Below are 13370 nucleotides of genomic sequence, written 5' to 3'. Positions count from 1 at the left end.
AAAATGGGGGCTGTCTTGATTGTACCCTCGTAAACGGGCAAGATATCCACATTACTCTCCTTTTTTCGGCATCTTTTTTTTATTTCGCTTCCTTTTATTATTATTACTATTATTATTGTTTCGTACAGCTAATATTGTTTCGTTTGATGTCATTTGTCACATGTTGAAAAATGAGGGACAGTATTATGGTTGAGGTCGAATGAAAAACGACCCTAATTTTCGTACCTGTATGTTTTCTTTTGCATATGCAATATTCTGAAGTGCTTTATATATATATATATATATATATATATATATATATATATATATATATTTAAATATATTATTATTAATATTATTAAATAATTATTATTAAATTTTAAACAATTGTAACACCCACTGAAAATTAAGGGTAACTAATATACGAATATACTAAAGATACGAAGCGATTTAAACGATTAAAATATTAACCATACTATTGGTTTTCTTTTCAAAGACGAGATCCCTACTATGATTTGTTAAATAGTACTTGAAGACTTTTCAAAAAGCAAATAGGATATTGTTAAAACTTTGTACTCAAATAAATGTTTTGATATTTAGCACATAAAGAGACTAGATCAAGGAGTGTACTATAGAATTAGATAAGAATCTATTATGAATTTATTGCTCTTTTATGTTGTGTTTCGGACAGTATAACATGCATATAAAAATCTTAAATGATTCTCTGGTAGTTAGAACATAGAATAGAACACCGTGTTATGAAATCAACTCATGCTTTGTAACTTCTTTCAAGAATTTTTTTTAATTCTCTTCAACAACAAGTACGTTATGTTTTGACAATTATAGAGAGGAAAAACTTAATACCAAAACAACATTTTGGTGTTATACAAGAGGTTTGAACAGGAGGAATTCTATTCTACAATTAAATTCGCTAAAGCAGGTCATTTATCATAAGTTTATTAAGGCCAATTATTTATCTTCTTTACCCAGTTCCAATATAAGTAATTGGAGGCAAATCTATAAAATAATAATTCACCAAAGCAAATCTGCATATGCAGTTCACCTATAATCACATCGCACCAAAACCAATAAAAATATTTTTACAAAAAAAAAATTGAACCGACTTCAAAAATAAGTAATATGTAAATATGTAACTAATATGTAAAAAATAATCAAACTTATAACAAAGATTTTAACACGAAAAAAAACATACCGTATCGAAATAGTTATATTAAATTAAATTTGTTTTGTTCCTTTTTAGTTTTATGTTTATGATATGCTTTACGCCAGCCAAGCCAGCTGAAAATGGCTTTAATATTATAAATTAACAATGCAATCGCCAGACAAACCATTATTTTCCGTCATATTTCTTTTAAAAATATCTTCTGAAATCCTGAGAATATTGCATGTATAATATATAATAATTTTTTAAAATGTTTTAAAGTCTCCTTTTTACCAACGAATGTTTATCTGGACTGGACCTACAGTTTAACGTGGACTCCGAACCACGGTGCTCGGCATTAAGTCTACCGACTGGCGAGTGACCAACTTAGAAATCATCCCAGAAGACATCCGGTCTTACTCAGCTTGGTTACTGGCGTGACTGGCATCATTTTCCTTTTCGGATTTTGCACTCTCGCCTAAGGACAATCACAAACATAAATTTACGGCCATGCCCAAGCAGGATTCGAACCCGCGATTATTGCAACAGCAAGTGGACCGTCCTGTCGCCTTTACCCCTAAGCCAACCAAACTTGCAGAAAATGGCTTAATATCATATTTTAACATCGTCAGACAAACCATTTTTTCTGCTATATTTCTTTTGAAAATGTCTTCTAAAATTCTAAAAATAATGCATATATAATATATAATAATTATAGTTGATCTTACCATGGAATAAAAATAAAATAAAATATAAAATATTTGCCCGGTTACTGGGTTAAGATCACCCCGATTTTCCCGTGAGATTGTAACGACTGGCCATATTTTACGTTTGCTCTTCATACGTCTTGCTAAAAAATCCATCTGTCTGATACCTACAGAATCGACGAAATTCTACGAATATTCATTTGATTACCTGCATGGTTATCGATCTATTTTTATCTTGTATTAAACAGGAAACCGTTTCATAAACATCAACAATACTACGAAGATTAAAAGGTTCAAAGAGAGCATTTAATGAAAAAATCCATCGACGGTACAAATAACTCTTTGATAATAATATACTTTAAGGTAAATCGAAACCCTTTAGTGACGGTAAACAGAAAAAATTAAAATTTTTCAATTTAAGATACTCATAGAGCGAACTGGAAACTAAATAATGAAACGCTGTTTATTTACACTTTTCTGGAAAGTCTGCTTATTTGTTTATTTGTTTCATTATTTTTTGTTTACCTTTCATTCATAGTTTGCTGAAATATTTTTACTTTTGAATAAATTGCAGATTTTCTGGTTACGTAATAAACTTATATTTGTATTATTTATTTAACATGTTATTCAACGACTATAAAGACACAAATTATTTCGCTATCAAAAATTGTATTGTAAAACAACAAGCAGCATTATATTTTATTCAAAATATTGTTTAGCTACTACTTTTTTTCTATCTTTCTAATAAAACAGGATTGTCACATGGCAAAAATACTTTCCATAATCGATTCAGTCTTTGGAAAGGTCCTGAAATTTCTAATATTCAGAGGGTATAAGATCGGGCGAATACGACGTGTAAGGTGGGGATCTCTATAAGTGTTTCCATGTAGATTTTCACATATTTTACAACATTTGCTTAAACGTTACAGCCTATGGAGATGTACTATGATGATGTCCTTCAGTTGGGACCTTTAGTTATATACGACCTCTCTCTTACACTTTCCATTATATACCTACTATATGATATTAAATTATAACATGTATTTAACAAAGTATTATAACATGGAGATATCTTTTTGGCGCGAAAATGTCTTATATATCTATCATATTTGGACAGATTTAAACTAAAGCAATAGTTATCATAATCACTTGTTAGCGGACGTTGGGAAAAACTTTTTACTTCTAAACCGATCAATTATCACTGTAAATGTAAATGTTCACTAAGTATCGCCATCGCTGATGATCAACCGCAACTATTCTGGCCTCAGATATTATTCAACTTCTGTTTTTTAAATAAAACTATTTATACCCATGTATAGTTATATCTATATTTTATTCGATGAACTTTACGAAACTACTATATTATTTTATCTATAGTTATTCCAGCTCTTCTTCCTCTATCTTCCCATTCACTTTTTTGTGTTCAGAGTTTTCTTGTTTTCTAAGTCACTCTATATATTTTTTAAATTATTGTCATAAAAGATTCACCCCTTCTCAGTCACTGCAATGTTCACATTCATCACGCCACTGGCCTTCTTTGGAGGTGATCTAAGAATGTACCCAATTTTTGATATCTTCAAAATTACTTAACTGTTTTAAGCCAGATTGTATACTATTAACCGAAATAGATGATAATCTGGAGGAGCAACGGTTATGGAAAATATGGCGGGTGGATAAGATGTGCTACCATTTTAATGCTTCGATATAAACTGTAACCTCTTATATGCGGATAAGCATTCTTTATCAGTCATACTCTCTTTTAATCATCAGGCCTCTTTTAACACAGTGGCTGTTTTTCTTTTAATGTCCAATTCGAAAGCATAAATTCAGTTTAATTCCCATCTCCATCAAATGCTTATTTAACAAGATATTAATTCGGTCCCTACTTCTCTACGGATCTAATGTCTACTTCAAGTTTGTTACACCCAACCAGGTGAAACGGCTTCAAGTGTTCCAAAATAAGCTCCTCAGGAGAATCTTAAATGCTCCATGGTTTGTCCGAAATAATCAAATTCATAGGGAAACTGACACTCCAGAAATCAATCACTTCATATGTCAATCATTACACAAACAACAACTCAGCTCCGGTCCTTCTAAAAACGATCTTATTCACGAGCTGGTCGACAGACTGGGAGCTCAGTACCACGTCACCGCTAACCTACCCCTTTTCTATGATAAAATGACCTTATCCGTCCCTGCAGTCATAACTTCTGCCCCATACGACAGTATCCAGACGTGTGTTAACTCAAGTTCGCTAATCAATAGAATCGCCGGGTGCTCGTGCCCAATAACAGCTGCCCAATCAGTGGGTGCCATATCCCCAAATTTAATGCAGTAGCAGTATCGAGCCACAGGCCGATTCGGTTTAGTGTATTGGTAAGATCAGCAGATAATAGCGTTCTCTTGTGTGCGCATGCCTAGTTATTTCAATCGACTAGGAATGATTTGTTGAGTAACCCCTATCAAGTAGAAAAGTTCTTGCTGAGTTTGCAATCTTCGTCCAGCATCTTCTCCAACATCCAAGCTCAGCAACTTCTCCACTACACTGTTATTCCACGTGGAAATCAGCTGATTTATACCTCTGATAATTTCCAGATACGCATTTTATGTGCTGTTTTTTTCAATTAAAAGCATGAAGCTTGTTAATGGTGCTTTGTTGGGCTCAAAATTATTCCTGTTCAGTCACTTGAATGTTTATCGCGCTGTATCTAATTCACGAATATTTTACCATTTCAAATTCCCGTTCGCCATTTTGAACATCCGTTTTTTGCTGATGCCATTTCTTGTGAAGTGGATGATTTATTTTATAAAAATATATTTCTACATTTTAATATATTAAAAGCAAATTTTTGGATTTTTAACTTAAGTGAAGGTGATTTAAAAAATAAGATTTGCGACTTTCCACTTCTAAATGTTTTCGATTGGCATAAATTGTGTTAAAAAGGCAGGGGATGTATAAAGACCAGTGTTCATTGAGCTCAAACTGAGGAGCATTGGCATCTAAATTTCAACTATTTTTTTGATAATAATATCATTAGAAACTTAAAAATATGTTAATCTCGTATCCTTATCGACATGACAATCTACAGCCATTTATGTTTCAATATGTGTTCATTATAACATTTTAAAATAGAGATATCATGATTCATTACATAGGGGTGGGTACATATATTGAGTTTTTGTCGAATTTGTATCGGTTATGTATGTAATCGCAACAAAATATATTCCCGATAATCCCCCGGACACGGGTAATCGATTCAGGATGAGTCCGCATCGTAACTTTTGCAAATCATTCATGATGATGAAGCTGGAATAAAAAAGCTGGAACTAGGGGTCGGGGGTACAGAGGCCCAACATTAGCCTGCCCTGAATCATTTGAGACACTAAAAGACGCGCCCCCCTCTTCCATTAAGATCTATTGGACATTTTAATTGGTGCAACGTCCGTAGCTCGGGATTTATCTCTCGGCAGGATCGAGGAAAATTAACCGACTACTCGTTTCTTAATTCCTGCTGTTAACAGTTGCTCTTTCCCATCGCCGATAATTGCTTGCAGGACGATTAGTAAATTTGCCCATTTAGATGGTTTTCGTTTGTTCTGTAGCCAATATATTTGCCAACAACTATTCGGAGGAATAAGTCCGTCGTTGCTGTGTTGGGATGTTAACTGTTAAGGTCCTTATCAAGTGATATATCGATAGTCATCTGAAATAAAGTAGATTGTTTTTGAACTGATATTTTTACTGAATTTATATATACATTTTAACAAGGGATTAAAAAAGAATCAATTATATATATATATATATATATATATATATATATATATATATATATATATATATATATATATATATATATATATATATATATAACGATCAACTCTGAGTTTTAGTTCAGTTTGGCTTTAACATACAACATTATTTTGACAACAACATTGGCCCAACTATTAATTTTTTGAATTTATTTTAGGTTAAGATGGTATTATCTTCCGACTAACTAACAATTTTTTTTTTAATTTTGAGTCCGATCTGCTCAGCATTTTGCATATCATGATGTTTCTAGTTTAATTACTAGCTATGTGAATGTCGAGGTATTTTATTGTTTATGTTACAGTAATTAGGTATCCTACAAGGGATATAATTAGGTTTCTGTCTTTTCGACATATGACAAAATTGATATGAAGAGATTTCGAGTTATTAAGCTGAATGTCCAATGTCTAGTTTATTTGTGGAACTTGTTGACTTGAAGATGTAACTCCAGGAATATCTAGCATGGCAGTATGTCTTTTCTTCAATCACCTTTTCAATAACTGCTGTTACTTGGTCGATTGTTGAGTGGTGATTTCAAAATTGAAACTGAAAACATGGTATATTTGTAAGTGGTTGATCACATTTTAATGGCAAATTCGCAAAAAAATTTGGATATGCAAACATAGCAAAAACATATTTTAAAAATGTATAGTGAGATAGGTCTGTAAGATGCTATTTCTCCTGTTAGTTTTCTTCCCGTACACACTGCCTTCATTCACGAAAAGATATTAAATATATCATCATGATTGTTGCTTTTCGTAACGGTTGTTTCAATAATTTAGATGAAGTATTATCGACTCCAGGAGTCTTTTTAGAATTGAGATCATTGTTTGTATATTGTTCTGTTGAAATACTATTGCTAGATATTCTGGGGAATAATTTTAGTTTCGTCATTGCAACTGTTTCATAATAGGTTAACGTGTAATATTTTTTCGAATCATCTTGCAAATATTATCGAAAATATGTCGAGACAACGCTTTAAAAATTAATTAATCCTATTACTTTAAAACGTATCTTTACTATAATATTTTAATATGTATATGTTATACCTGTATATTTTATATTCAATGTTAAAACAGATCTCTTATTCAGCTGACATGACACTGAAAACTTTATCTATAATCTGTATACGATTAAAAAAGGAGCATGCCTTATAAAGACAGAAGATTTCTGAAAGCTTCTTTTGAATATTGTTAAATTTACGTGATAGAGATAGAAGAATTCTATAAATTAAAAATATATTTACTATTATTTTGTATCAATTATTTTCAACTATACGTAACAAGCTCCTGTTGCATATAACATTATAATCAATGTATAGATATATATGTGTTTCTAATTTTGTTTTTATATTGTTTCAGATACAAACTTAGAAAAGAATTCCTGCTACTGCGTCACCGCTACGATATGAAGAATTTTTAGTAAAAGAAACCAACTATAGATAATTGCAATGTTAGTTGTTTTATATGCAAAAATGTAACAGTTGATAAAGTGTAAAGGCATGCTAGACAGAACGTAGACTTCAGCCATCGAGCAGACAGTCTCAAGTCCTACCATTCAGGAACCCCTACGAATTGCTGCATGATTTTATAAATATATATATAAAATGATCTCTTGATTATGCTCATGATTTATATACATGTTTTGTACATAATACGTATATAAAAGCTTAAATGCAAAATAGTATATACATATATATTTATGTAAATTTATGGTTAACTGTATATTTTATCATTTCTGAAAGAAAATGGGTTATTTCATTAACATAAATTGAATTTCTGGTAATAATGTAATCGCTAACTTTTCGAATCTGATGTGTATATAAAACGTGTTGGATATTTTGTGAACGAAACATCAAGATCAGGAAGTTACGGATTCATTACATTTAGTGGGATTGTGCTAAGAACGTTTAAAAGAAAATTATTTTTTATATACGTTAGCTAAGGAAAGTGTGGTTATAGATTAAAGAGACGTTTTTGTTTCTAGAACGAATTGAAAAACTGTTCAATTTTTGCTCTGTGCCATGTTAAAGAAACATAATGATAATACTTAAGTTTGTTATGTAAGGTATCGAGAATGGCGGTGTTCAACAGTTGGCTTAAGGAATATTTGACAGCAGCGCGAGCGAACACCATTCTAACAACAACATTTTACGATCTGGTGTTCCGTTAGTTAGCTTATCTAGTTAGTATATTCGTTCGTTTGAAAAGGGAAAAGAATCGATCAACAGAAATGTTCATTTCGTGATATATTGTAGATTTTGATATGATGGGAATCCAACGTTTTTATTTTGTCGTTGAGCTCAAACGATTTGTAACTTCATCCGAAACGGTTTTGACTCGACATTGTTTTGGAAATGATTAAATGGCGAAAGATGAAGTAAAATGATTAACAGAAGAAAGAATTAATTGCGCTTGTCGGGCTCAAAACTGCTCGTGTTTAATCACCTGAATGTTTATCGTGGTGTATCTAATTCACAAATGTTTCGCCATAACAAAATCCCGTTCGCCATTTTGAACTAATGTTTTTCGCTGGCACTATTTTTGTGAAATGGAGGATTTATTTTATAAGAAAGGTGATTTAATTTAACAGCAGCGCGAGCGAACACCATTATATCAAGAACATTTTACGATCTGGTGTTCCTTTAGTTAACTTATCTAGTTTAGTATATTTCTTCGCTTGAAAAGGGAAAAGAATCGATCAACAGAAATGTTCATTTCGTGATATATATTGTAGATACTAATATGATGGGAATCCAAGGTTTTTATTTTGTCGTTGAGCTCAAACGATTCGTAAGCAAGTCAACCCCCTCTTATCCCGCCCATTTCTGACCCGAAACTGTGTTAACTCGACATTGTTTTGAGAAAAAATTATTAAATGGCGAAAGGGAGAATTAATGGCGCTTGTCGAGCTCAAAACTATTCGTGTTCAATCATCACATTTTATAAAAAAGATTTCTACATTTTAATATATTAAAAGAAAGTTTTCAGATTGTTACCTTAAGTGAAGATGATTCATTTTGGCAGCAGCGCGAGCGAACAACATTTTACGATCTGGTGTTCGGTTAGTTAGCTCATCTAGTTAGTATATTCGTTCGTTTGAAAAAGAAAAAAACACGATCAACACAGATGTTCATTTCGTGATATATTGTAGATATTGATATGGTGGACATCCGACGTTTTGATTTTGTCGTTGAGCTCAAACGATTTCTAACCAAAATCCCCCGCCCCCTTTACCCCGCCCATTTCTGATCCGAAACGGTATCGACTCGACATTGTTTTGGAAGAAGATGATGATAATAGGTAATTTACGAATTCAGTTCCTAAACTGTGAGGGCTGTGAAATTCCTGCGTGCGTCGCAATTATTTTCGCGCTGATTGGCCTTATTGCGCCTTAACCGTCGCCAACTGTCAGTAGCTAAATTGTAACTAAAAACAAATTTTTTCCTCGATGGCCTTCGTTTCATCAGTTTCTACGACCAAAATACGTGCAGGGAACTAAGCTAATTATTAAGCGTACTCTTCTCGTCTTTTAGGGATTTGAATAGGGCGATTTGTACATCTCGAAACGCAGATGGCTAGGCCACGAACCCTAACCTCGAAACAACGAAAGGCTTCTTTGGATTTCCCTTTTTTAGGTAAATTTGACTAAATGAATAATTGTAATATAGAACAAGAAGTTATCAAAAAAGGAGACAAATGCCGAATATCTGTTTATTTTTTTTATATATAAAAATATATACATAAAGAACGTATATATATATTATTACGCCTTAATTATTGTAAATACATTACGTAGCATTAGGTGCTATCTTGTTTATCCTTTGTTGTTTTCTTTTAATATTTTTTTATAATTATAAATATATATATAGTCTAATACGTAATTATACGCATCTCGTCATTACGGTACTGGTCATAAACACTTTTTTGCCGTTATATTTTTATATAGTTTTCTTTTTATCATTTTTATTATTTTTCATTTCACTAGAAGTTTAATTCTTTTTGTTTTAATTGTATAGGTAAATACTAATGATACATATAAATGTTCGTTTATATAGTGACGTGCGGGTTATTGTCTGCGGGCGCTGTATAACATTATGTAGGCTCATAAATACACTGCGATCCGCACGTGGCTTTATAAATAATTTTGCAGGTTCTGCTTTTCGTAGCAGACAAATAAATCGAAAACCTACTGTAGTAATTGTCAAAGCCATATAATTTTTTCCACAAATAATTGTTACATGTTCGATGTAATGCCAAATATTTTATTGTTGGACAAGAGACAATCGACGAAATCCAATGTTTTCGTTAGTTCCATTACTTGTGCTTTATCAAGCAGCCCCTCGAACGCTCGAACAGGTTAGATTTCCCGTTGTCTCGTTTTTGGTACCTAAATGTGTACGTGTACTATATACAGGGTGTTTTCCTAACAAAGATGCGTCAGTTCCGTTGCGATTGCATCGAGGATCAATTGTCATACACACAAAAAAAATGTAAACGAATAATGTTATGGGGTAATGTTTATGATTTAATTAAATTATCTTTGGTTTTAAAATATCCTGTATCATGAGGGGGAAAACCTACACCATGTAAATATATTTGTTATTGATTGGTTGAGTTGAACATGAGGCGATTTTTGTATCTTATTTTCTAGTTCTTAATTTAGACAATATTATTGGTCATGAGAATAGTAAATGACTCAAAAACCTCAGTCAATTATCGATTTTTATAAAATTATTATTATAGGGACAAAACGTCAATTGCTAAGGATTTACACATTTCGTTCAGTTTTATGATTTTTTTTATACGGAGATGCCAGTTTTATTCGTAACCACGTCATAATTCTCACACAAAATAACAGCTTTCGTTCGTTTTTTTTTTAGTTTCGATAATATGTATCTTTGTTCATCACTAGACACTTGGTTGCTAATGAAATTACATCTTCCATCAGTTCGTCAGTTTTTGAGTTATTCGATGGGTTGGCCAAGAATGAAAGAGCAAAAGAGCTATCTTTCGGCCGTCCCATATTGATACAGTGATATAGCCTCCGTGTCAGGTGCCTCATTTTTTTTTATTCGTTAATATTTAAACACTAATTTTAAGAAAATTATATAAATATGATATAAAATCACATATTTGCTGTTTCACAAAAATAAAATGGTGAAAAAATTAATGACTTTTTTTAAAATCCTTTCTATCCTAATAAACATTAAATTAATAGTGTATTAATTGCTCCTACTATTTTTAAGTCTCCTTTACACCAATTAGGGTCTATCTGGACATTAGCAGCAGACAATATGCGTGTAAAAACTGATTTATAGGTAAAATATTATAATTTAGTAACACTATTTTTATATAATGTGTAAACACATTCATGTTATTTTTTTTATAAGAAAAGTAGGCCTTACCACAGCTATAATAGCAAAAGTGTGAGTGGAATTTGTGAAGATTACTGTATTCTCAAGTGATTTTCCTTCACATTTTGCATTCTTGCTATAGTTGAATATTAATGTACAACTATGCCTCAGCAGAATTCGAACATAAGACCGTCCTAGCGCCTTGACCACTGCGCCAGCCTAGCCGACAAATTGCTAGTTGTAATCCTAGGTTACTCAAACAGTTGGCGAAGCACAATCTACTTGTCAACAGTAGGTGAAAGTAACAAATAATATAAACACTAGATCAAGGTCTATTAATAATTTATACGATAAAATAAACAATGGATAATGTCATAAGGATGGCTCAAATATAACAATTAAATTTTGTGGGCATTTTATCACGTTTCACAGCTCTTGAAAATAAAGTGTCAGTAATACATAAAAAACATTGATCGTTGAATATATCAAGAACTAAATTACGAGAAGAAAATAGGATTTCATCAGGCAGGAATATTGTCTGTCTGGTTTGTACCATTAGGTTTTTTTCCTTAATTTAACCTTTATAAAAAAATACAGAAATAAACCTTTCTGTTTCCCAAAAACTTCTCCTTCCACTGTATGCAGGAAATAATTTTTAGGATCTTTTAAAAATAAAAAGTCAATCTTGAAGCAAGCGCAACATTAAATTATTTTCCAGTAACATTAATTGTTTTACTTGAAATCCTTTGAAACCTCTACATATCACATCTCAAGCATCCTTGACCTCTACGAAAACCTTACCTCTGATACCATCACAGAAATGAGAACAGACCAACAAACTCGGAAATTACTACTGACTACAGTACAACAATAAACAGCAAGGATATGTGTATGTTATATCAATAAACACCACGATCAACAATTTAGCAAAGCTGTAGTGCGACAACATCGAGGAGAACCATAAGTTATCTACTAATTTTACAGCTTCTTCATTTAATTATCTATAACTTAGTGGCTCCCATCATTAATTTCTCAAAATTGATACTTGTATAACTTGAGAGATATAAATAAAAAGATCATCCAACGGGAAAAGAAGAAATAGAAGCAGAAGATCAATCCAACAAAACTAAAATAGAAACATTTCGATAGCAGTCATCACCCACGATGAAACGTTTCAACGAAGAAGATAATTTCCGCAAAAACAAAGGTTATAAGAACCATTAAAAAGCAGGTTCGTATTAATATTGATATATTGGCCCAAAAACTATCAATATTATCGAAACATTTTAAAAAATTGCAATATTTTATATATATATAAATCTTAATATAAATAAATCGGTACATAATTTTAAGAATTTGTTAAAATGTTTAAGAAATATCTTTTGAAAAAATATCGGCCAAAAGTATGGATATCTTTTCGGTATCCCTAGGTTATATACGAAGACAGCTTTATAGGTTAGTGAGTTTTTGTCAACAATGCATTAAGTCCGCCGTTTTTCCAGTATTTTATTCCATCCATATAACAGGCTTTCTCTAATTAGCGTATGTTTCAATGACATCTTCATTCTACTCAAATCTCTTACCATACAGCTAACCTCTAAACGTTTGCTAAATCTGTGTGGGGTGGATGAGGTGGCAGATCGTAGCCTAATTTTTCTATGGTGACGTGTGTATGCAACCATGCATTGTCTTGTGATTTAATTGAAATATAGTCGTTTTTGATCAAATTAATAGCAAATCTGCCCAATGCCCAATAATATTCACAATTCATAAACTTGGAACAATTTCCCTCATTTATTTATCATATACTTCCTCTAAGGCCTATACATTAAATTTAAAGGGTTTATCACACATGGTGTTAGTGTGCCTAACTTCGTGTAACAGCCTCACTTTTTCACAGTTCTCACTTTTGTGTCATTTTTCGAAGTGAGCACAAAATTAGGCGTGAATCTTATATGAATAAGAATAAGTTCTGGTTTCGACATTTTAAAAGTGATTATATTAGCACCGAAAGCAAAGAGCGTTCTGGGGAGTCAAAAAATATTGAAGACGGGGATTTACTCAAACATAAGGAGAATACGCAGAATTGTTGGAAGTATCACAGAATACATTGAAGCCAAGGCGTTATATAAAGGCATAAAATCGGAAAGGTTTGTTGCATCGTATTGTTATTGGTTAATCCATTAATTAACATTACGATTATCTAAAAGCGATGGGGACATGGGGACCATCTGGTCATGCTCAATATCAAGATCAAAGCTGTATATCCATGGCTCCTAGATCGGCTTGGTGTGATATATGGTGTAGTATAGAGCTGCTAAAACCTAAAAAGCGGAATACGAGTACAGACACAGCAAT

At 32.2% G+C, this 13370-nt stretch overlaps 1 protein-coding gene across 7 annotated transcripts in view; it reads left to right on the top strand.

Moving 5' to 3' along the window:
* Positions 1-10727, top strand: part of foxo (forkhead box, sub-group O) — a 324250-nt gene extending 313523 nt beyond the window's left edge. For all 7 annotated transcript variants that reach the window (XM_076401540.1, XM_076401543.1, XM_076401537.1 and 4 more), the window contains one exon: positions 7018-10727. The gene's annotated coding sequence lies outside the window, so the exon portion shown is untranslated. The remainder of the gene's footprint in view (positions 1-7017) is intronic.
* The last annotated feature ends 2643 nt before the right edge of the window (positions 10728-13370 follow it).

Source organism: Rhynchophorus ferrugineus, unplaced genomic scaffold (assembly GCF_030347505.1).
Source record: "Rhynchophorus ferrugineus isolate W39M unplaced genomic scaffold, kcgeb_rfMv2 rfM4, whole genome shotgun sequence".
NCBI classification, from domain to species: Eukaryota; Metazoa; Arthropoda; class Insecta; order Coleoptera; family Curculionidae; genus Rhynchophorus; species Rhynchophorus ferrugineus.
This window is presented reverse-complemented; position numbering and strand designations above follow the sequence as displayed.